Below are 23686 nucleotides of genomic sequence, written 5' to 3'. Positions count from 1 at the left end.
CTGAATTTTATTTAGATGGAGCTTATTGTTCTGTATATTGCAATTGTTGCACTGGAGAAAGCATATTTTTTAAATAATAAAAATAATAAAGTATTACATAACTCAGATTCAGTGTACTTTTTTGTAGGTAAGATCTCAGAATATGTTACAAAATACTGTGATTCTGCTTCTATTCCTGAAACACATTAATTGGTTCCTGCACTCAGACTGTGACTCCTTGTCTAAGTATTCTGTAGGCAGAATAGGTCTGCGGCAAATCTGGAGTCACCTGTCCAGGTGAGAATTGACGAACTTCAGCTGATCCAATACAGAGTTCAGACTAATTAGCCAGCGTATTACAGTTGCTTGCTTTGTATTGCCCAAGGTGTAGAGGTTTGACAATGTTTCACAACAAAGTTAAATTACAAAATTGAAAGTATGCTGTATTACAGTGCTTAAAAGCCGAGTGAGATACATGCCTGTTTCACACAACTACATACTGATACGCTGGAGTACAACTTTCTGTTGCTGTACTTGGGAGCTGAGAGTCCGGGAGCAGGGAAAGGAGAATGAGAGGGATCTTTGTTGGATATATATACTAACCCCTGTGTTTAGCCTGTGGAGAGATTCATGGGGCCAAGGACCAGACGAGACGGTTATATAAACTCATCTGACCTGTAACAAAGACCACGGGAATCCCTACATCAATCCTATACTAAGCCCTAAAATCTCTTCCTGAGCTAGAAAGCATTATTTCAACAGATAAGCAGGGTTGGTTTGGAGCTCAGTGATGGGGACCTCTGCATACCTCTGCATAGCTGCCCCTTGCTGTTAAAAAAAGCACACATGATTTTCCATTTGAGTCTGTCCAGCTTCAGTTGCTGAATTTTGCTCTATTGCTTGCTGCTAGACTATTGACATCAGCTTTATAAATACTATGTCTGTATAATCTCAACAGCCTCTGCAGGCAAGGCCAAGAGCAACTTACACATTTGGGGGCAAAAACTGGAATAAAATTTCTCTTTTCAACAATTCCTGCAAGCTGGGGCTCATCACATGTAGCTGAGTTGTTTCCATCCCTGTTTTCCTAAGAAGGAGAAGGCACAGAGACATATTTACTTTTTCAGGCACTAGGTACAGTTGGTTCCTTGAGAAAGCTTGTCTTTATTTTTTTGTAGGAAATTAAAAAGGTTTACTGGTCTCTTGAGGTTTGTATTTTTATAGATTTCAAACAATAGGAAACAAATGTGCCTTTAAAGAGAGAAACTAATTGTTATAAATTAACCTCTGAAGTATGTTTAAATATTTCTCTTTCAATTTGTGCAATAAGGGAACAATTTAAAAGGTATAGCAGGGTGCCTGCCACTTCTGTCCTCTGTAGGAGGAAAATGCATAGTAGCATATGCCAAGCCTTATTCTCTTCCAAATGCTAACATGAGCGGATGTCAAATCAAATCTCTCACAGAAACAGAAACGCAGCTGCAGGTATTATGTTTGTCAAAACCCTTCTGCTAATGATCTTCCAGTTTCTGTGTCTGTGTTTAATTTATTTCCTCAAAATAATTAACAGAACTTTGCAACCCAAGACATGGTGGGGATGTGTGCATCTATGTGTATGCATACATGCCTACATGCAGACATCTTTTAATCCCCTTATTATAGTATTTGACTATTTTCCAAAAGTGTCTTCACTGAGAAGAAAAAAAAATAGGAAAAAAATGCATATGATCCTTGATTTTTTTAAATGTGTTTCTGTCTTCTTTGTGTATATAGAGACATACCTAAGGAAGGAGAGAAAAAAAAGAGAAGTTAATATTGTTATAACCTGGTCTCTGTAATAGGTCTTATTTCACACCATTTCCAACTGTATGCAATTCAGTATGCTGTAGTGTGACCTCCAGGAAGGTACACATCAGAATGGTGATTTTTTATATTCTCTTTTCCTTCTGGCTTGTATTTACTAAAACCCTAGGTTTTATTCCACGATTGTTTATAGAAACCTATCCAACAAATACTTTTTTCGTCAGACTATTCTGTTAATATATAAAGGAATGCATTTTATCTGATTTACAAAATAGAAACCTGTGGAGCTGAAACCACTGAACACAGATGCATTTACCTTCTGGACTTCTCTGATTAAATCCTAAAAAGGGAACTCAAAAGTGCTATATGGTTTCAGAGTTCCTCTCTGAAGACAAAGGAATCCCTGACCAACAATTTAAACTTGGATATTTAGCACCAGGTATTTGCAACAGCGACAACTGGATTTTTGTTCTTGTGCCTCATTCGTATATAATTCCCTGCACATTCAGAGGATTACACACTGTTTATGCATCATGCAATCTCACTGAGTCCTGTTTCTTTACAGTACTTACTCCTGCTGCTAAAAGGAAAATAGGCTCTAACAATCCTCTTTTGGTGCCAAAGCTGCTGCTACTGAATGAACACATCCTGCCTGCAGTAGTCTGATTGATCCCTGCGATCCCTGTATCCAACAGGAGTTCAAAAGAATTCTGCTGCTCAAAGGAATAAAATTGGTATTCGTTTAAGATTTACTGGCAAACTAAAGCTCCTTCATGTAACAGCAGATGCTGTTCTGCTTTTTAACTACACAGCACACCAAAGTGACACTGAACAAGTTCAAACTTTGGATGGCCTTGACAGCACACTACACCTTAAGACTGGCATTTCCTGGCTCAGAATCCTCCTTAGCTCATGAGCAATAGCTAATGTCACTGAACTTAGCCACAGCTTGCAGCTCCGCTTTGAGGCAGGACACGTATACTTGGGACACATTCAAAATAATGAATTCTAAATAATCTAGCACATGGCAGCTCTTTGCACAGTTACTGTTGAGGCCACCTTTTGCAGCTTGTCAAACCCCATTGCCTTTAAAAGCTCCGTCCTGCTGTTATGAAGTACAATTCATACATCCATATATCCCCTTGCAGTGCTTGGTAGGCTAAAAAGATAGGCTTTAATAGATTGCTTTGAAGAGCAGAGAAAGGAAAGGTTTTCCTATAACAAAGACCTTTGTAGGCAATACACGAAGCCTGGGATTGTAACCAACCTTGAGACAAATAAGGGGTTAGAGCAGAGGGACATCACTTTTATAGCTTACTTTATAAAAGAATCTGATGCTCCACCCATGCATTAAAACGCTTCACCTTCTCTTTTTTAATTGTTTCTTTTCTCAACAGAAAAGGGACTACAAAATATTTTATTTGCTATGACGGTCAAAAATACTTCAAGGCTGCAAGATCAAATATTTGCGAATTTAAACCTATCTGTTACTGAAATCTTTTGACCCTGTATTGGTGGTGTTACTAGTTTTATGTAACACCCTTCCACAGGCTATATTAGCTGAAATCAGGTGTTATTCTTACAGCATAATCAAGGCTGATTTTATTTTAAAAGGAGCGCTACATCACTAACCCAATGACCCACATGTCATTTATATCTGCATTTATATCTGTCCATATATGACATATTGAACTGTAATCAGCCCAAACATAGACCCTATTAGCACATTGGTTAGTTCTACCCAGGTACTCTCTGGTGAATTTTGAACCTTCAGAAGCCCAAGCAGACAGAAAAGATTATTGGTGTCATGAAGTTTCCTCTGCAGAGAACATTTCATTGTTATTTAAGCAGAAGGATGACTTTGGGATATTCAGGCCAGGCTAATTTAGAACAGAAATGGAAAATTGCTTAGGAAAGCATTGTCTTTTTATTCATAGAAAGGTAAAACATGATTTATATTTTTTCATTATTCCATTCCAGGCAATACCACAAAGCTCACTGCTTTCCTCCATCATTTACTACGCAGTCACAGGTGCACTTGCCCCATGTTCCATACAGCTTGGATGCAGTAATGGTGTATTATTTTCTCATTCCCCATAGGAAAGCTGATGATCATGATGTCCACTAAGACACATATCTAAATAGTTTCTAATTAAATAGTATATATTACTCAACAGATTCTTTTTTGCAAGTCTGTTAGATTTAAAAAAACTTTCAGATTCACAGATGATGTCTTTTCAAGTTCTTCCACAGCACTCTTCAATGATTTCTCTAGATTGATTGATGCCTACTGAATTTTTCTGGGAATTAATCAGTTACCTTTGCAAAAGTGTTTTCATCTAGTCACTAGTTCTCAACAAGACATGCTGGACCAAGGTCATTAATGCTTTTGTATTTGTAATAGTAGGGCAAAAAACTAAAGTCTAATTTCTGTATCTCCTCCCACTGTTATACTGAACATTTCTATTAATTGAGAGAAAGTGGAGAAATTTGCCTCAGTTTTGGTGGAAGATACCCCTGCTTTGGAAAAAGCTAAAATAACCCTTCACTGATGATTTATAATAATAAACACTCCATTTATTAGAACATAAATTAGTAAAAAGGGAGGTCAGAAGCATTAGATGCACATTTCCAAGAGAAAAAATGAGTCACAGAGAAAATAAAAGAATTATTTAAATCTAGTGACACTTCTGGGACTATATTTCAAGCTTCCAGATTTTATCTACTAGCCACTGAAGTCCTGTGTACTAAGATTGGGGAACTGCAGGCTGAAGTCTTGAATCTGCCAGTGATTTTCTGTAGAATGTAAGACATTGCGTGTCCGTTGTGATTGCCTCAAAAGTTTTTAGAATGTATTTGAATCTGTGAAATAGCCAGAAAAGCAAAAATTTGTGTTTTGGTCAAAAGTCAAAGAAGAGTTAGGGGTTCTGACCTCCTAAACAATAGTTTGATGTCTTAAAGTCTCTCTTGCAATGTCAAACTAAGTTCGAGTCTCCTCACAAATGGACTTTAACGTGGAGTGTGTATTTCTGAAGGGAATATGATAATCAAGAGGCTGTAGAAAGAAGTTTTCTTCATTTCTTAGAGCTATTCATATAGAAGAAGCCTATCCGTTGTTCATTGGGCCTATTAAAATAAAAGAATGACAAGAGACTGGTGTTCCTGGTACTCATGTCCTGGTACCAATCTTGCTATTGGTGAATATGGATATAATAAAGACATGGTCTGAGACAAAACCAGAACAACTCACTTCTTTCCCCTAACACGCTTTCACAGTATTCAGCCTCATTAAGGATGAGTAACCTAACTTAAGGATGAGAACCCTACACTAGCTTCAGTGAAAAACAAGATTTGGGCTATCTGAATCCATTGTGCAACTGCTGCCTGTGTCAAGCCTTTTGTTTCTACTGCTTTGAACTTTAAAACGTGAATCTCCAAATCGAAACTCTAGGCAAAAGCTCACTTGCACATCCCTAAAGCAATAGAGTAATCTTTCAGATATCCACTTTTCATCAGGGAGACTTTATTTAAACAAACACAGGGATCTTGTGTAGGATATCTAGCTTTCCTGACAATTTCTAATGTTAATGTTTATAATTAGCAACAATAGTTTACTGCTTACAATCTGTTGCCCCAACCACTTTGGAAGTATTGGAAGTAGTTGTCCCTTGCTGAATGTGAAGCATAAGGACTGGGATAATATACAAAAAGGTACATTGTGGCAACATAAAGGCGATGCTGAAGAAAATTTATTTTTCCACTCTATCAAATAGGTTATAGAGTATTTTATAGCACATCATAAAACTGTATTCCAGCAAAAGACAGTTACCCCACTCCTCAAGACTGGCATTAAAAAAAAGACTTTAGTCCAGTTCTATCTCCATAAATTACTTCAGTATCATGAAAGTCCTGTACGTCAACCCAGTAAAAGTACATTTGGCCTTGCAAACTTGGGAGGGGGGAAGTGTGAAAGTTGAAAAATGATAGATCATTTTTTAAAAGAACCCTGCATTTCTGATTTCAGAAGAAGCTGCTGACTGATGGGGATATCATCACTGACCAATAGTCATGGAGCTTTCAAAGTGTCCTCTGATAGGAACAAGTCTGGAGATGCTGAATGGGTCATTAAAAACGTGTTTCTCCAAGTCTAACTTGCCTTTGCAGGTCCTACAGCAGTTCTGGGAAGGTCACCACCGTACAACACACTGCACTCCCACTTTCCCTCCTCAGTGCCCATCTTCTAGAGATGGACAACTTTTGTTTGGGAACAGGCCAATTTCAGAGAAGCTGAACCCACTCCTCTGCCCTTTCTGCAGGCAGCAGCTGCTTCAGAGGATGACTGCAGCAACAAAACCGCACAGTGACCCGTGACAACTCTCAGGAGATGCTGGGGTACGTTCCCGATGCCTGAAACACCCTGGGAGGTAGCCATCCTCCCCGAGGGCTGCCAGGGGTCAGAAATATGGAGTTTATGGAGCTAGGAAAGGGTCAAGCATCATGTCCTTGAGCAGGGACCCACGTTACCGCTGTTACTTACCTTTCCCTCTTTCCTTCAGCACCATCGGCCCGCGGCAAGGCGCCGCCGGGGCAGCGGGACGGGGAGCGGCGGCCCGCTGCCACTTCGGGGGTCCCCGGCCAGCCGCGCCCCGCCGTCCCCGGCCCCTGCCCGCCGCCCGCCTTCCCCCGCCCGGCGCCGAAGGGATTGCTCAGAAATGCTGCCATCGCGCGGGGGAACGGGCGCACAACGAAGGGGAGAAGGGGGAAGCGGGCAGCGGTCACCCCCTCCTACCTCCCGGTGCCGGTGGGGTCAGCGTCAGCGGGCTGAGCGCTCCGGCCTGCAGCCGCTTGGGCACCTGTCCGGCACAGGCGGTACAGGTCCTTAGGTATACGCGCCAAGCATAAAAACTAGACGCTGTTTACAGGTTAACAGCCCTTCGCATACGAGGTTATCACAGTCTGATGCTGCTGCTCAGTTCAGTTTATCCATGTGATATTCCATGCTCCTGTATCCTCTGGGGCAGCCTATACAAATGCTAGGCAAGGGCACACCTGCATCCAGGTCTATTATTAACTGAGCGTTCAGAGACAGGTTCTGAATCTGAAAAAAATATTGAAAAGGAAAAAAAAAAAGTCTTTATTTTAGATTTCTGGAACCTGAAAGTCCTTATGCCAGACTTTGGCAGTGTCTATATACACACAGACTCATGTACATTTAATATATAAATAATAGGAACTGGGATAAATAGCTGGGCTACCAGGAAGAATACATTTAATATATAAGATAATAGAAACTGGGATAGGTAGCTGAGCTACCTGGAAGAATCAAGTAAGATACTGAAGTGGGACTGTCAGTACAAATGAGCTTTAGGAAGTGGTCTTCACGAGGACTCAGTGGTTGGGTTTGTTGGGATTGATAAATAATTTACTAGTCCTCTGCTAAAATGTGGATGTGTTATCCACTGGAATTTTTCCACAGATGTGGAAAGTGTGTACATCTATGTGTGCATCTGTGAGCAAAGAATAAGAGAGGATTCTCAAAAGAATGTCCAGGCTCATGCTTATGTCACCTCTGCCTACGCCATGCATGTGATACATTTAAGGCACCTTCTCTCTTCAAGCAAGACTATGAATGTAATTGAGCAAGGGAGCTGAAATCCATTCTTTCCATTTTTGCTTTTCTCATACCTTACAAATTGAAGCTTTACAGACACTAACGACCAATTTTGCCAATTGCTTTTAAGTCACTTCATTTTGTCATGACTTGTTATCCCCGTTTGCTAAACAGACCTAATGAAATGTACCTCATTTGTCAAAAGTTCTTAGCGTTACCTCAGTAATTGTAAAAATACGGGTAGGACACGATCTGAGACATAACACTTAACTGGGATGTAATCTGACCTCACCAAATTCAAAGCAAGCTCTAATTGAATGAAGGATCAAGGCTGTATCGTGCCTGTGCCAAACAGCTAATGTAATTAGTCGTTCCTTGTTTAATGCTTTGAAAATGAAAAGCACTTCCGTTGCTCAGCATTCTTACAATAAGTGTTTTTCAAACACAAGAAAAATAAGATTGGAGGAAGAAAAAAACCAAACAACCCAAAATATTCAAGCTTACAGTTTCATTCAGAAGCAATATAGAATAATGCTGAAGGCAACTAAAATCATCATTAATTTCTACGCTTTTCCTGGAAGAAGAGAAGTTCTGTATGTTCATGGTGAAGTACTATTGCAGCAAGAATAATTCCAAGAAGAAAAAAAAACAAACACACAAAAACCTCCAAAATACTGTTTAATATTTTTAGGTCAAAGTTCCATGGAACAGATTACTTTTAAATATTTCAGTGGCTCACTTCAGGAAAGATGCAACACAGATAGCTGTCTAACCTACCTGTGCCTTAAATGAGTTGTTAGCAAGCCTCTAACAGTGTCTACATTTTCCTCTGTGTTTCATTGTCTCAAATCAAATATATTTGTGGAACAGCTAGAGAGAAAAGCCAAGTGTGAAGCACTAGTCTTGCGTAAGGTTAGTTGAACCACTTCAGTGAGCAAAGCAAAATCTCCCGTTACCCATCCCTGCATAACATTTAGCCAATTTTCTAACAAAACCCATTTGGAAATCCAGTAGGCTCTGATTAACCCAATTCTGCAGGTCAAACCCTGTGATTGTTTAAACAGGCTCCTGACTGGTCTGCTCAAAGGAATTTCAAGTACTCACCCTAGCAGCGAGTCTGAGCCCACTGGTTACATTCACCCCATCCGGAAACAAACCCTGTGATATTTCAGCACAAAAAATGAATCAAAACAACCTTGGATTTTCATTGCCTGCAATACCTGTACAAACCAGAAATTTCCATGGGGGGAGAAATAAAAATATCAGAGGTTGAATAAAGACCAAAAGCACCCCAAAAAATTCAGGAAGATGGATAATTTGTGAAGAGAAATGTGTTGATTTCACTGGCAGCAAATGGAACGTCTGTATGTTGTCTATGAGCTCTAATCAGCTAAATATTGAGCCCACTGGCACCAACCTTTTCTAGCACTGGAGTGTAGTTTTACTCTCCTGAACTATCAATGTGTGGGCTGTTTCACAGTCTGTGTTACTGCGTGGCATAACCAGCAGTGACTGGTGTCGGTAGACATTGCAAATCCCAACAGCCACACAACAGAGGAGATTAATTTAGGGCAATACTGTCAAGGATTCAAGATTATTTATTTTTTAATGTACCCTAATCTGAGGGGAAAAAAAAAAAAAAAAAGCACTAATCCCCCAAAAGATTTTGCTGGCCCCGGTAATAGCCTGTCTTTACCTTTAAAAGAGCAACAACATTTATGTTTTAGGCTCTTGTATCAGATTATGATACAGTAAAGAAGGAAGAGGTTTTAAGCCCTTTCTTTGAACAAGTATCCTGCAAACCTAAGATGTTCCATTCGGAATTTTGGGGGTGGAAGGAGGAGAAAGAGGAGAGAAAAAAAAAAAAAAAAGAAAGGAGGAATTGCTGCACTGTCCATGAAGAATAAGGTGTAACTTCACCCTCCTTGTTTTTTTGCAGAGGAATTTTTGGAGAACAGTTCGTTGTGCATCTGGTTTTGGGGCTGGCATCTTCTGCATTACTGTCACTCTACTCACTGTAGCAGAACATCGATTTCTGTACAGGGAGCTGAGTAGGAAAGAAAAAAAATAAAAGAACAAGAAAGCCAATATTCTATTAGACAAAGAAGAGTTGCAGTGGAGGATCTGCAGCAAGCTTAGAACCTTTTTGATCTTGTGCATGTGCCTGGGTTATGGGAAGGGCAGCTATTCATTGGCTTTTCTTCGAAAGCATGAAGGACCCTGCACCTAGAGTAGTGTCAGAATGAGATAAAGGCACAAAAAAAGTAATAAAAGAGATATGAGGGAAACAAACCACAGACAGTGACTGATTAATAGCAGAGGAATGAAGAAAATGGAAAACAGGGCAAGAAATAGGAAGAGAGTTTGGAACCTGAAGTAGAAAAAAAAAGAAGGTAAAAAAATTAAGTTAGAGTTTCTTGGAAATTTTAAGAAGGAATTTAGGGTTCTTAAAATTAGAACTATGTATTTTCCCCATTTGAAATGCAGTACTCATAAAATATTTTTGCATTCCTCACTATTAACAAATCAAGCAACATCATACAATATACAGATTTCTAACACTCACAGACATACAGCTGTTTTTTGATTTTAAAAGTTCACCATAAATAACTTTCAATTTCAGGATTTTTTTTCCCAGATATACACATAGATTTAATTTATGTAATCCAGAAGAAGAATCTTAAAAGTATTTTTTCAAGTGTAACAGGACCTGTGTTTGGCAGATTTAGATTCCCCAAACCCATCAGTTAGTACTTCAGCATTTGCTCATCAGAGTTAAGTGGGTCCTGCACTAGAACTTGGTCTTAAAAACTCAGCACAAGCTCATTTCTGAGATTGGAAGGAAGCAGCTCCATCTCACACAGGTTGGCTGTAAGAAGAACTCTCCACCAGGTGTAAGTTCTCAGGACAAAGTGAATTCATTTGCACCTGCTTAAGGCGTTGCAAGCTGTACAGCAGCTATGTGCTGCTTGCACTTATCATATTTACATTCAGAGTAGCTAAATTGTTTTGAAAGTGCATCACAGCGTGAAGTCCTTTCCAGCTCTGCTTGCTACTCAGAAACATAAAGTAGAAAAATGGTATGTATTTGTGACAATTGGTAAAGCACAAAACAAGGAAAAATATTTCTTTAAATAAGACATATGCAGTCATGGCAAAAGGAAAAATATATTGATGTGTAGATACACATACAGATAAACTTCTTAACCTTAAGGGTATTAGAACATATGTTAACAAAGGAGCTAGAATATATATTTAATCCTCGAGGAACTAGAAGTAAAAAAATGCATGTTTAGGGCTGATTTCCAAGTCTGAACAGCAATATATCGGCCGTTCAGCTCTGCTGGATTTCTCTGGTGCCGTACTTGAAGTACTCCAAAATCTCTGAGGAAGCTTTTATACTCCAACTTGAATCCATCAGGTTAGATGCCTAAATATCTGACAAAGAGACAATGATATGGATTGCAACTTCTTATACATGTAAATGAGCTTGTAACAGAGATTGCAGGACAGTCTCATCAGGTTTGCTCTTTCCTGCAGAGATGCTCACCAATGTCCTAATGGATTTGTAAAAGCCTTTCTCCTCAGGCACTCTGCTAGCCACAGCCATAAGGGCCAGTTACAATGATCCCATCAGTTCTCATGTGCATACTTAGTCTCCAACACTGGCCAATAGTAGGTGCCTAGGAAAGGTGGTTGGAACAAGTCTGAGGTTTTATCAGAAAGATATGTTTGTTTGCATGCACAAATAAATGAAATAAAATATTTCATCCATAGAAGAAACCTTCTATGTCTGTAGGATACTGAATCATGATGAGTACTAGTTGGAATATCTTCTGGGAAATGAGGCTTTTCTGGAAGGGAGGACTGGGATCTCGGACAGGACAGCACTCAGACTGCACAGTAGGCTTTAAGTGGAGATGTTGTGGTTTCTTTTGCTGGTTAAGAGGAAATCATTAACTGTGTGAAATGTAAGGCACTGTGAGGGATGTTATATCTAGACGCACACACATATAAAAAAAAAAATTAGAAAAAAATGGCTACAAAAATGGAAAAATCAAATTGTTAGGCGGTTCCGTAGGACTCCTTTTTAATACTGATATTTTACAATTTAAAGGTTTATCTGTTTCCAGTCTTGTCAAGACTCATGCAATAATTAGCAGAGATTTGGAATTTATTTGTATCTCACCACTCAATATTAAAACTTTATCTCACCTATTGGAATCGGAGTAACAAAGTCTGCCTTTATAGAGCAGGCCAGCCTAATACATGTGGCTTGTCAGCCAGGCTTGCCTAGTGAATAAAGTCAGGATAGATGCATCCATATAAAAATCTCTGTTAAATTGAAAATCAAACTTCTTTAAAAAAAATCAACAACCTTGACTTTTTTTTTTATTGTTCCTAACCACAATGTTTCATACTATCTAAAAATGCACCTTCGTTTACTGCTTCATTTTTGTCCCTCTACTTTTAGAGATTTCAATATCTCAAGCCATAGTGTCAATTGATGTCAGCTTGAACAGCAGACGCTCAACAAGGAGGCCATATACTTCAGAGTCTAACTGAGGATTTAGGTGTCTAATATCGGAAATGTCAAACATAAGACTCTTTTTCAATGCCCTTGTTGCTAAATCCTGCATCGTATGCAAACTCTTAGCAATTTACAGCTCCCATCCTCAAAAATCGGAGCAATTTAGAAGTAAAACTCTAAGCATAACAGAAGGATAAATCAAGCCTGCTAAATGCAAAGGGATCTCTGCTTCCACTGAAACAGTCAGAGATCACGGGAAGAGGAGCCACCCACACACAGGTAGCATGTCACAGATTATTTTATGTCACATAGCTCACACAGCCTTAACCCACTTGTGAATCATATAGAAGAAAAAAGTGTAAACATGGGTCATCTTGAGAAACCTCAGAAATTCCAGCCCATTTCCTGAAGAGATTTCTCTCACAGTATCTTAGGTTAGCCTCTGGAATATTAATGTTTGCAGGTCCCAATGCAGTTGAACAGAATAGTGAAACATCTTGTTACACCAGATCCGAAATCCTCATGGGGAGTTTGCTGAAAGATGATGTAGAAAAAACAATTTTGGAGAACACCAAATTTTTTTGAAAAGGAAAAAAACAGAGATGATGAAAAATGTTAAGATAGTACCTGCAATGAAACTATGAAAAGAAATAGCTCTCTGGATGACCCAGATTTAATTGAGCTTTACTGAACTTCGTAGATTGTTTAAGTCAGAGGACAATAAAATGCTTGTTAAAGTACAAATGAATTGATTTTATAGCTATTTCTATTTATCCGTTAAACAAATCATTCTCTCAGAATGCTGAGACCTTCTCAGATATTTAAGTGATTGACTTCATTATACAAATGTATGCCAACAAGCACAATTAGTGCATGATTGCACCATCGTATTGTACTGAGTGTAAATAAATTCAGTAGCATATTTTTATGTTACTTAGGGTGGTCTTGTTTCAGCCTTTTATTATTATTTTTACATATTTCTACATCTGTATCTTCAACAATATTTGGTAAAAACTGAAATGGCCTCAGTTCTGAAATACTTTTATACTAACTGAGATATTGCACCATTTACTTCATGTCTAGGTATGTGGCCAACAGCTGGAAATGTAGTTCCTATAATGGGAACCAGTATCCCCTCAGATCAGCTGGCAGGTGATCTCAGCCTTGTTTCAGAATTTCCAGATATAATTACAGCAAATTTGCTAAGAATGAATACATGTCAGTTTAGTTTAATTCAGACATTTTAAGTCCTTAAATCTTGGAATGCATTTTGCTCAGCATGCTTTCTCTACCCCATTATCCTGTTTAAACTGTTAAAAACCTTGGCCACTCTTATAGCATAAATCAACATGCCAAAAGGCTATTCAAATCTACTAAACCTATTGTTGAAATTCTATGTAACCTTTAGAGTGGTGAAGTCCTTTGTTCATGGATTTTTATAAGGAAAAACACACAAATATTAAAAGTTTGTGCTCACACCATGTTCCTAGGAGAAGACAAAAATGCTTCACACGCTCTAACAGGTAATTTTATTTTGGGGAGACAAAAGAAATGAGCTTGACCTGGTAATTCCATTGTTTCTATTTAAATGAAACCCTATTTTCACTGTGTTAATTTTTCTGTCTTCCTATAACAAAACCTTCAGTCCTGCTCTTCTGACAATTCTGCTGTGGTTTTTATTGGGTTTTGTGTGGAAAATATCAGCGTAACTTCCCCTGATTCTGTCATGGCATCTATAGGTATCCAGCAGCATTATATCTAGGAGTTTAACAAAATATATTAACTATCAACAGCCTTTGGAAAACTCCAGGTCTTAAAAACTTGCTGTTTGACCATTGTACTACTTTGATGTGCACTATGAGGAAAAGCTATAAATTGGGCTTCTAACAGATGCTCCTGGTTTAAAAAAAAAAAGTACTAACTACTGCTATCTTTACAATTTAAACCACATTTTATTGGGCTTCCTGTCAAAGATATTTTTCATGTGTCTCAGATGTATGGCTTTGAATTAGGTGTAAAAATATCTGTGTGGAATCCAAATCAGCTATGGTTTAGGAATACAAAATTAACTAAAAAATGTGAGTACCATGTAGTTTTTGGAAGAATCATCTAGACTATCTAGATAGGGCAGGCAAATAATAGTACAGATGAAATAAAAATACCTGGTTAAATAGCTTTTCAGGACAAAATTTTAACTTTGACCAATTCATCTTTGATACAAACAAGCCCATCCATCTGTTTTGGAGGAAATTCAGTAAAAAACCCCTAGAATCTCTGAAAAAAATAATTTGTGATTTGTTGAAAACTCCATTATTTTTTTGTTGTATTTTTCTCTGAAAATTTTGTATTTTCAATGGAAAATAAACTTCATAGTCTTTACTAAATGTAAACATTTTCTCTCCCATTGGGCATAAAATGGGAAACACACTAGGAAATGTAGCTTTCCATGGAAGAGAGAAAAAATTTATAAACTCAAAATTAAATTAAAGCTTTATTAATAAAAAAGAAATATGTTTTTTTCTTCAACATTTTTTTTTTGTCCCAGAAAACATGAACTGCACTAGCTGCCATCTGACAACATAAAATTTGACCTAAGAGCTAGCAGGAGTAAATGCTTGGAATGCTTCCATGAGAAGTAAGAATCAACAGTATTTATTTTCCCTTTATTTTTTCAAAATTTCACATTTTGCCATTGATAGCTCCTTAGCACGTAGTTCTTTTTAATTTTCAAAGCATATCCACAAAAAGAAGGTTGATACCCATTTTCATTTTCAGGAAAACCATTAATAAATACCACTTTCATTAAAGATTTGTTTTGTAACAAAGGAAAAGTAACATTTGAAAGCACATTCTAATGTTAGTTTAGTGTTTGGAAGAAATAAATCTCAGTGGAAACTTGTACTGTTTAAGAAAATACATTACTTCCAACCTGCCACTACTAATCCAGTATTTTGAACACTAGTAATCAGTTGATTAAAAAAGAACTCCATAGAAAAAGTGAATTAGTATTTATGCTCTAAGATAGTGCAGAGAACTTTCTTTTTCTGCCCACCTCCTTCTTTGTATTCACAGAAAAGCTCTCTCTAGTCAGCTCTGCAACCTGTTTTTCAACACCAAGGAAACACTGGCACAGGGATACTCCCAGTAGAAGATTCAAGGAGTGGATCCCCCTAGACTGACCTGAATCTTCTACTGGGACTTTTCTTGTCCCTCCCTCATCTCACACTTATGGGTAAAAAAAACCCAGAACATTTTGGACTGATGTTTTTTCATTGGGAACAGACCTGTTATTTTCATGAAAAAGGGTTGCAAGGTTACTGATGACCTTCCACTGCAAATGGCTGTTAGCTCTTCAAAAACAAGAAAACAAGGTGACTTAACATGGCATGACTTTAGGTCAGTGCAGTGTTCTCACAAGGGGTAAGCTAGAGAACGTATGGCTGTAGTCTGTTGTCTGAGTGCTAGGAGGCAGAATGGCTGGACTGGGACAGGAGTTGTGGCTACTGGGCTTGATTCTGGAAAGGGCTGGACTGGGTGGCTCAGACTACAAGTATTGGGAGCCAAATACCAGTGAATCAAGAAAATGTTTGAGCAGCAGTGATATCAGCAAAGAGTTGTTTTACACTTTGCAGAACACAGAGTGGTCTAAAACAGTCTACTGGCACTATTAACCGCAAGAGTTGCTTCATTGGAAACTGCAGTATTGAGCTCTTGCTGAGGAATGGGTATGTACAGCATGAAATACTCTGTCTTGCCAAAGTTATTGAAAGCTTTGTGTCAGCTTTAAGCCCATTACTTTGTGATGCATGCTTATTGTGTAAGTAGTTAATAACATGGGCTAAGCCTACATGGGAGGAAGCTGCAAATAGCGGCTCTTCAAATCACAAATACAATTTATGGTACATAAATGTCTCTTCAAAGGTGCATATAATGCATAGAAACTGGTCCCTATGGCTCTTTCTAACTGACCTGTGGGAAGAATTTAAATGCTTGCAGTGTGTGAACAGTAGTCAGACTCCACGGCAGCATGAGACCCAGCATGCATTTGCTCCACTGTATTATTCCCTGCTGTGGATGGAAAACTAAACTTTGCAATGCAGGTTCTAAATTTAGTTCATTAAAGATCAAATGTCTTCAATGTGAACCCCACAGACCAGCCAAATCTTAGCCATACAAACCAATAGCCATCAACTGCATACCTTCCAGAGGCTGTCCTGTAAATGGTATGGGTATTCTTGAAAAGCAATCAGAGTGGCTAAGCCAGTGATGCATGCAGATGTGATCAGTTACAACTATAAGGCTCTGGGCTAGTTAAAAATAACAAATATAGGATAAAATATGTTATTACTAAGAAAAACAGTTTTGTTTATTTTCCACTATCACAGAGCATATTTACTTCACACTAACAGTGTCTGATCTTTCAGAAAAGGCTTTATTCTGATTTCTATTGTTATGTCGCAACGACAACTTTGGTTTTCTGTTCACTTTTAATAAACTGTTGTCTCCCAGCACTGCATGTACTAGGTGGAGAGAAACAAAGCTGCACCAGTTATGTCTTCTGCCTGATCTGAAATTGCCTTGCTCCTTTTTGGTACACTTTTACAATGCCAAAGTTAAATAGTAGTACCGCCAGCACATGTTCACCATCACCTTTTATGCATCCTAGCCTGCTTGGGAGCAGCGAGTGGACCCTTTTCTGCAGATGATCTGATAGGAGTCCTAACAGAGGAAAAAGCAGATTGTTCATAGAAGAAAAAAATACTTTCTAAACACAGCAGGTATAGGTGTTACAGGAAGAAATAAAAAGTGCAAAAAAGGGTATTCTAATTTCTAGTTGATTAAGGAACAGTAATTCTTCTGAGTATTTAAACTACTGTATTGCATTGAAATCTTGCAGCTCTTTTCTGGAGTTCTGTCATGTTCCTGCTAGCAACCTCTGTTTCTTTGTATACTCACTAGTGTAATGAAACAGTCTGGGGACTTTGAAGTTCTCACTTCAGGTTATTTTCTCAGGTAGTCAACCTGTTGTTTCATGTTTAATTCCCTATGCAAAACTAGCTGTAATAATATACCTCTGTGTCTCATAAACATAAATTTATGTTTTCAACACTTGACTGAGTAAAAGAATATTCCATCTTAGAAACATGAAATTAAGAACCACAAGTTTATTTTTTTAACGCAATTACATACTGCTTTGTTCAGTACTGCAACTCTAGTAAATCCTTAAGCTCTTAAGTAGTATTTTAATGTTTACAAATGAAGACTGATGTCAAATGGGATTCCAAAAGTCTCCCCAAAATCAAGGATAATCAGGAACAGAAAGTAATGCTACCAAAATGAATTTATCATTTTAAATTCCTAAGATTTGAGGATTACCTCACAAAAGAATAAGGTATTGGAACAAGGTGATGTAACACATTTCATGAGCCAGATCTATGAGTCTTTTGACAATATAGTTTTCATTGAATATTTTTTTTTAATCTTTATAGATATCTTCTGTTTTGTAGTGGAATATTTTAACATTAAAATACATTACATAAGAAAAAAACAGTTTTATTTAAAAATAAATAGCTTGTGGTTTCCAAAAATATTTTTCTCAAATCTGTTTTGCTTTTTTTCCCCCCTCTGTTTTTCTCAATACTTGAAAATTAGGGGAGAGAAAAGGCAATGTAATGTATCTGATATTTGCTATCAAGTCATATTTTAAAACTTATTCCAGTATTGTTTAATCTCTTCTGTGCAGTGTATCAGCTTCCCATGTCCAGGCAAAAAACTTCAACCCCAAACAACATTTCCTATTCACAAGTTATTTACATCATATGTTTAGTTAAGCTACACCTTGCATTTTGATGAAGTTCTGGGTAATTTACTAAAAGTTAATTCCTTCCCTACCCTTTTCTATGCTGTCTGCCAGCCTGTACTCTTAATAGAGTTTTATGCTCCTAAGAGTGGATTTAAACATGTCACATCTCTATTACACACTTTCTTCTAACTCTGAATCACTTTGCCCCCAATTTGAGGAAGATAGTCCCTTTGAAAGAAGATTAAGAAAGGATATTAAGTGGAGAGAAAAATTACTGTCTCGTGTGCTCCAGCAAAAGAGAAGAAAACTTCTGTGGCTGCCAACCAGGGAAAGGACTCAGAATTTTAGCTTAATTTCAAAATTACCTAGTACAAAATATGCATTTGAGTGATTAGTGGCACTGAAAGCCTAATTATCAGTACTGCTGTAACACACAGCTGTATTTATATTCAGTACACAGGTGCTTACTGTGTGTATTCTTTTGTTTTTTAAGTCTTCTCATGCTCTGCAAAATCAGTCGTCTCCGGTTTGAAATAGATACTGTTCTTCACTTCATTTGCAGACCATTTAGTTTGCTCTTTATTTTTACTAGAACAAACATATGTACATATATTATTTCTCCAGTGATGACATCAGTACTAGAGGATACAAAGAAAGAAGTCCTATCCTGTTTCACTCCAGAGTACTGAGAATGGTACTCCTGTTCTGCAAGTCACTCTACAAATACAAAATTCAGTTCCCAAAACTTCTCCAGGATGCACTCTGAATAATTCAGTATTGCCCTCTTCAATTCTAACAGAATTCACCTACTACTTAGCTGGGCTTGAATTTAGTGGCAGTTTGTAGGAGCTCTGTAGTTCTGCAAGCTAACTTATCTTCTGGAAGATGGAACCCACTCGTAATTAACTATAGAAAGTGTATCTTTGGCTCTATTGTTTATTAAATACATACCTGATAAACTCAACTTTTTTAGGCAATAGCTATAATCCTCATATATATGTTCATCAAACCATATATGATGCCTACACAGCAATAGCAGTGAGGGTCTAATGTCTGATGACACAATGGAGTATCAGGATTAATGAGGGTGATGAGGGTGGTTTAATCTTTTTTTTTTTTTACTAGATCCTGTAAGGGCTAGGTCATACAGAATTTTAAATCTTTTGTGAGTGATCTTTTAAATATATAAAGGCCTGGGTAAGTATTTTAAAATCAAACTGTTTACACCATTGAGGGTATTTACAGGAATACGGGAATGGAAAGAGCCTTAGGAAGTTGTCTCACCCCCATTAAATCTACTGATAAATTTTCAAAAAAAGAAAAACACCTGTCGTGGTTCAAAACCTTCTAATTCCTACTGTAAAATTATCCAGACCTACTTTTCAGCCATTAAGAAGTACTTCAGATGTGCTTTTAACTTAAAAAGTGGAAACCTTTTTGTTCCCCTTCCCTGATAGTCTTCCTTATTGATATTTTTTAAGAGTCGATAACAATATCTGGTATTAGAATGCCTGAAGCATTGTGTCTCAGTTTCTTACGTGATACATGGTCATACACTCCTTCCATATGTTCAAGTATTGAAGTGCAGGATTAAGTTCATAAATGTGTCGACTTTCTCATGTGGCTAGATGTGAACTAATCATATGCTCAGATACAGATGTGATACCCTAGAAATCTGACTCACAGATGTATCTCATTTTCCCACATGCACATATTCAAGAGAAAGCAGGCAGGAGAATGTTAAATTTAGGTCCTGTAGGAAACCCATATAAACTACAACCTATTCTCCACTCCCCAAGCCAGGAATGTGTGAGCTTATACATTTTGCTGGCTGGTCCTGGCTGTCCAGCGTGTCATTAACTGACAGTGTCTGCTATAAACCTGGAGAGGTTCTGCCAGAACATCGAAGTTCCAAGACCAAGAACACATCACAGCCCAGTCAGCACACCCATTAGGCCATAACCATCCACACAACACAGCAGAAGAGGAGTAACTGCTGGCCTCCACCTTTTGTTCATTAGTGCACTGGTTACACACGATGCTTAGGCACAATGTGAGTGGCCACAGCTCAAATAGTCCTCTTCTACCTGCAGTAATTTCAACCATATTGTTCCTCAGTTCCCTGAAAAATGTCTTGATTGTTGAGAAATGCTCTTCTAAAAAGGAAATGTCTAAACTTTTGCATGGAATCAACAATTTGTTTTGCACAGAATAACTCACTATCCACCAAACAAAAGAAGAATATGTAGGCCTACAGCACACTCAGCTGGGATATAAGAAAAATTAGGTTTCGAACTTCACTTCAAGAGTACTGAAGTATTTTATCTAATTAATGGTTTGTAGCAGAGACTGGAATTCAGGCCTCCCTTCCCCTTGCTTGGTCAGACTACATGACAACTTCATGTCATCTTGTGAAGTACAAGGTAACAGTTTTCTCCATCTCTAAGGGATCTCCAGGACATCTGTGGGACTTGTTTCTTTTTCCTATGACTTATGCAGATCCTTCTTTTCCTCTCCCTTTACAGTCTGTGCAAGCCAGGCGGCCTTTAGATGTAGCACACCTGCATTTTGTATCAGTGGTTTCTGTTACACTTTTAATTTAATTTAAAATAATGAGAAGTTAATGATCTGATCGTCTTATACAGGGGTTTTACAATATTGTGAATGTATCCCTCATTAAGTTATACAGAAAATGATCCACCAGAGCATGACATAACCTAGGCAACCTGCTTTGGTGGGGGTTTGGACTCAATGATCTCTGGAGGTCCCTTCCAACCCCTACGATTCTGTGAATCTGTGAATCTGTGAACCTTTGGAACAGTTACAATATGCTGCATATTTATGATTATTTTAATTTCTATAAATATTTAGATAAATTTAAGATAACTTTGTAGACAAATAGCTTTTCTGAAACAATAGTATCTTTTTTTCTAAGTATATGTTTAAACTTGTTCCAGTGGACTAGTTGGCACTATGTTTTTTTAAATATTGTTTTTTTTCAAGAAGAACTCTGAACTTTTAGTGTAGGTGTCTGGAATCAAGGTTAATTCTTATTTAGCTGACTTTACTCCATGTATATGAAAAGAAGTGACACATTTTTGAAAAATACCTTCTCTGTCATCATTTTCCACTGGTACAACTTATGTATGAGAACCTTCTTAGTCAATAATAAGTCACATTTTCTTTTATATGACCGATTCTAATCCAGTTTCTCAATTCATGTGGCAGCAACAAATCAGAATTTGTTTTCCACTCATTTCCAGAGGTCTTGAAATGACCTTCTTTTGGCCTATTATTGATTCTCCTATCATTGGCATTGCACCGGTCAGCTGGTAAGGGGGGGGTGGGGGGGGGGGTTAATGTGGATGCCTGAGATATAACTTTCTAATTTAATTATTCATACTGTCCTCTGGCCATCTTTTATTTTGTGTTTTGACAGTCCAGTCTTATCTGTTGCTTTGAAGGCATCACTAGATTTTATTGTCACAGCAGACAGTCCTGCCTGTAATTTCAATCTGTGGAATCAATGATACATATAAGAGCAGATTTACCTTTGCCTTGTGTCCCTAACATTTTCCAGTTATGATATGTTAAGTAGAGATAAAATTGTTTTGAGGCAATCCGTGGCCCTCTGTGCATGTCAAATATCTAAACTGTTATAGCTGAACCTTCACGACTACTGCTTTTTTCTTTTCAGGCACATTATTTCAGTCTTTCTAAATCTGAAGTAACTTTCTTTATTATCTATGTGACTTCGTTTTCAGTCATATTGTTGTGAGACAGCAGGCTGCTGAGGTAGTAGGATTTGCCTATAGACTTAAATGTATCATTGTTAATGCATACCAACTCAAGATTTTTTCCACAGGGGAAAGGTGAAATGCAATCTCTGCTTTTCATGCTGATTTTCTGGCTGAAGCATAATCAAAACCGTCAGTAGTAACGGGCTGTTGTTCTTCTGATACACTTGCATCCAACACGCATTCAAGTTGTCAAAGACAAAGCAGGGACCACTTGCTGTGAGGCCTGAGGTTTTGAATGGAGTCTAGGCAGACTGGGGATTCTGCCATTTATATTATCCTGAGTGACAATATATGTATTATATGTATTGTACAACACCCGAGTCTTAAAATGCCAACAATCACATATACTGTTTTATCTGACAAAAACCAGGGTGAAGCAACAACGAATTATACTGAAAATAGAACTTTTAAGAACTTAATTTCAGGTCCTTAATATGATCATGCTTTTATTATTGTTTTGTGTGATGTAAACAAAGTGAACAAAAATTAATAAATTATTTTCAAAAATTATCTTTTTAAAGTGAAAATTCTGATAAACTCTCCTTTTGTGATTCAGAAAAAGCAAACACTGCCTTACTGCTTTAACGGAATGTTTGTTTTAATGAATATATTCATGAAATAAATCTCATTGTTAACACATTTGTTAACACATTTTAAATGTTGATATGTCAAGGTTAAAAAAAAGCCTAAATTATGAAACAGTGTTCAATAACATATATGAAAATACATCACAAATACCTTAAGTCCTTCAAAATGATACCCGAGAAGGGGTATTATAGAGTTTTACTGCTGATTCTTTCAAAAATACATATGAAATATGTAATACAAACATGTCAGGCTCAACACACTAGCACATTTTCCTCTTCCTTCTTGCCATCCTCTTGCTTGTGGCTTCACTTCCTCGCCAGTAATAACAGCACTGTGAGAAATGCTGGAGAAAGCTTCTGAACAGCACGTTACTGTTTGTTTGTCTTGCAGATTTACTGAATGATGAAATAACTCATAACTATGTCATCCAGCAAGCTGATACAATTACTTGCTTCTTTAAGCATCAGAGTGAAAACAAATAATTCAGAATTTTTTTTTTCCAAAAAGTTAAAACCTTCAGATTAAATATTTCAAAGGTACTTAGCCAACCGTTAAAAATCACTGGTGAATTTGCCAATCAGAAGAGAAAACTCAGTGAGACCTAAAATAATTAGGATTCTTTGTAAAAGCAGTCCAAATTAATAAGTGGTATTTGCTGTTAGGAAAAATAAACAGAAGAACCTGTAACCTAGAAAAAAAAAAAAAAGTTTACCAGTATAATAGATATCACAGCCATTTCCATGATTGTCTATTAAACTATCTTTGACAGAGGTAGGTATGGTTATACAAATTGAACATTTTTCTTCCCAAAATCAGAGCTTAAGTATTCTGGAAAATGTTCCATGACATCTACGTTCTTTTATTTGTATCAATTTATTTGAACGAATGCCTGTTTCCAAAATAATGGCTGATAGCTTTTTCCACCTGAGCCATGATATATGCTGCTCTCTTGACATGGATGTCTCCTTCCATTAAATAGTAGGCAAGTATCTCCTGTTGAGGTAGGCAAGTATCTTCTGTTGAAGAACTGAGCTTTAGTATTCTAAACATTGATCATAATCTTTTGAGAAAAGAGCCTTTAATAGCCATGTTGAATCAACAATTTATCTTCTACATATAACTGAGGTTTTGTTCACCTGCAACTGTTTACAGAATGCCATTTCCACTGGACAGCATATTTGGAGTAAACACAAAACGAAATATGTTGTAGCTAGAGATACCTCAAAGGTATGGATGACGAAATGGAAAGAAAATTTTCTGATTTTTCAGAAGAGGAACTACAAATGCTATGAAGAGCCTGGACCCTTCAGATGCTGGATACAGTATAATCCTTTTAACATAGCCTTTTAATGACTGTTAATGGAAGAAGCATCTGAAAAAGATTACTTATTTATAGAGAAACATGTCTTTTATGTGAATGTTGACATAGCCATTCTTGTACTGTCAGGACAATGGTGCACCATATGTCACTTGAAAGCTCACTGTAGAAAGAGGGTGTAACATGAATTTATTTCTTAAGAGAGAGTCTGTTGGGGTATTCTGGTAGCTAGAGAGCTTTTTATGTTAGAGTG

The sequence above is a fragment of the Gallinula chloropus genome, assembly GCF_964237585.1.
Source record: "Gallinula chloropus genome assembly, chromosome: 2".
Lineage (NCBI taxonomy): Eukaryota > Metazoa > Chordata > Aves > Gruiformes > Rallidae > Gallinula > Gallinula chloropus.
Note: the sequence above shows the minus strand (reverse complement) of the source record.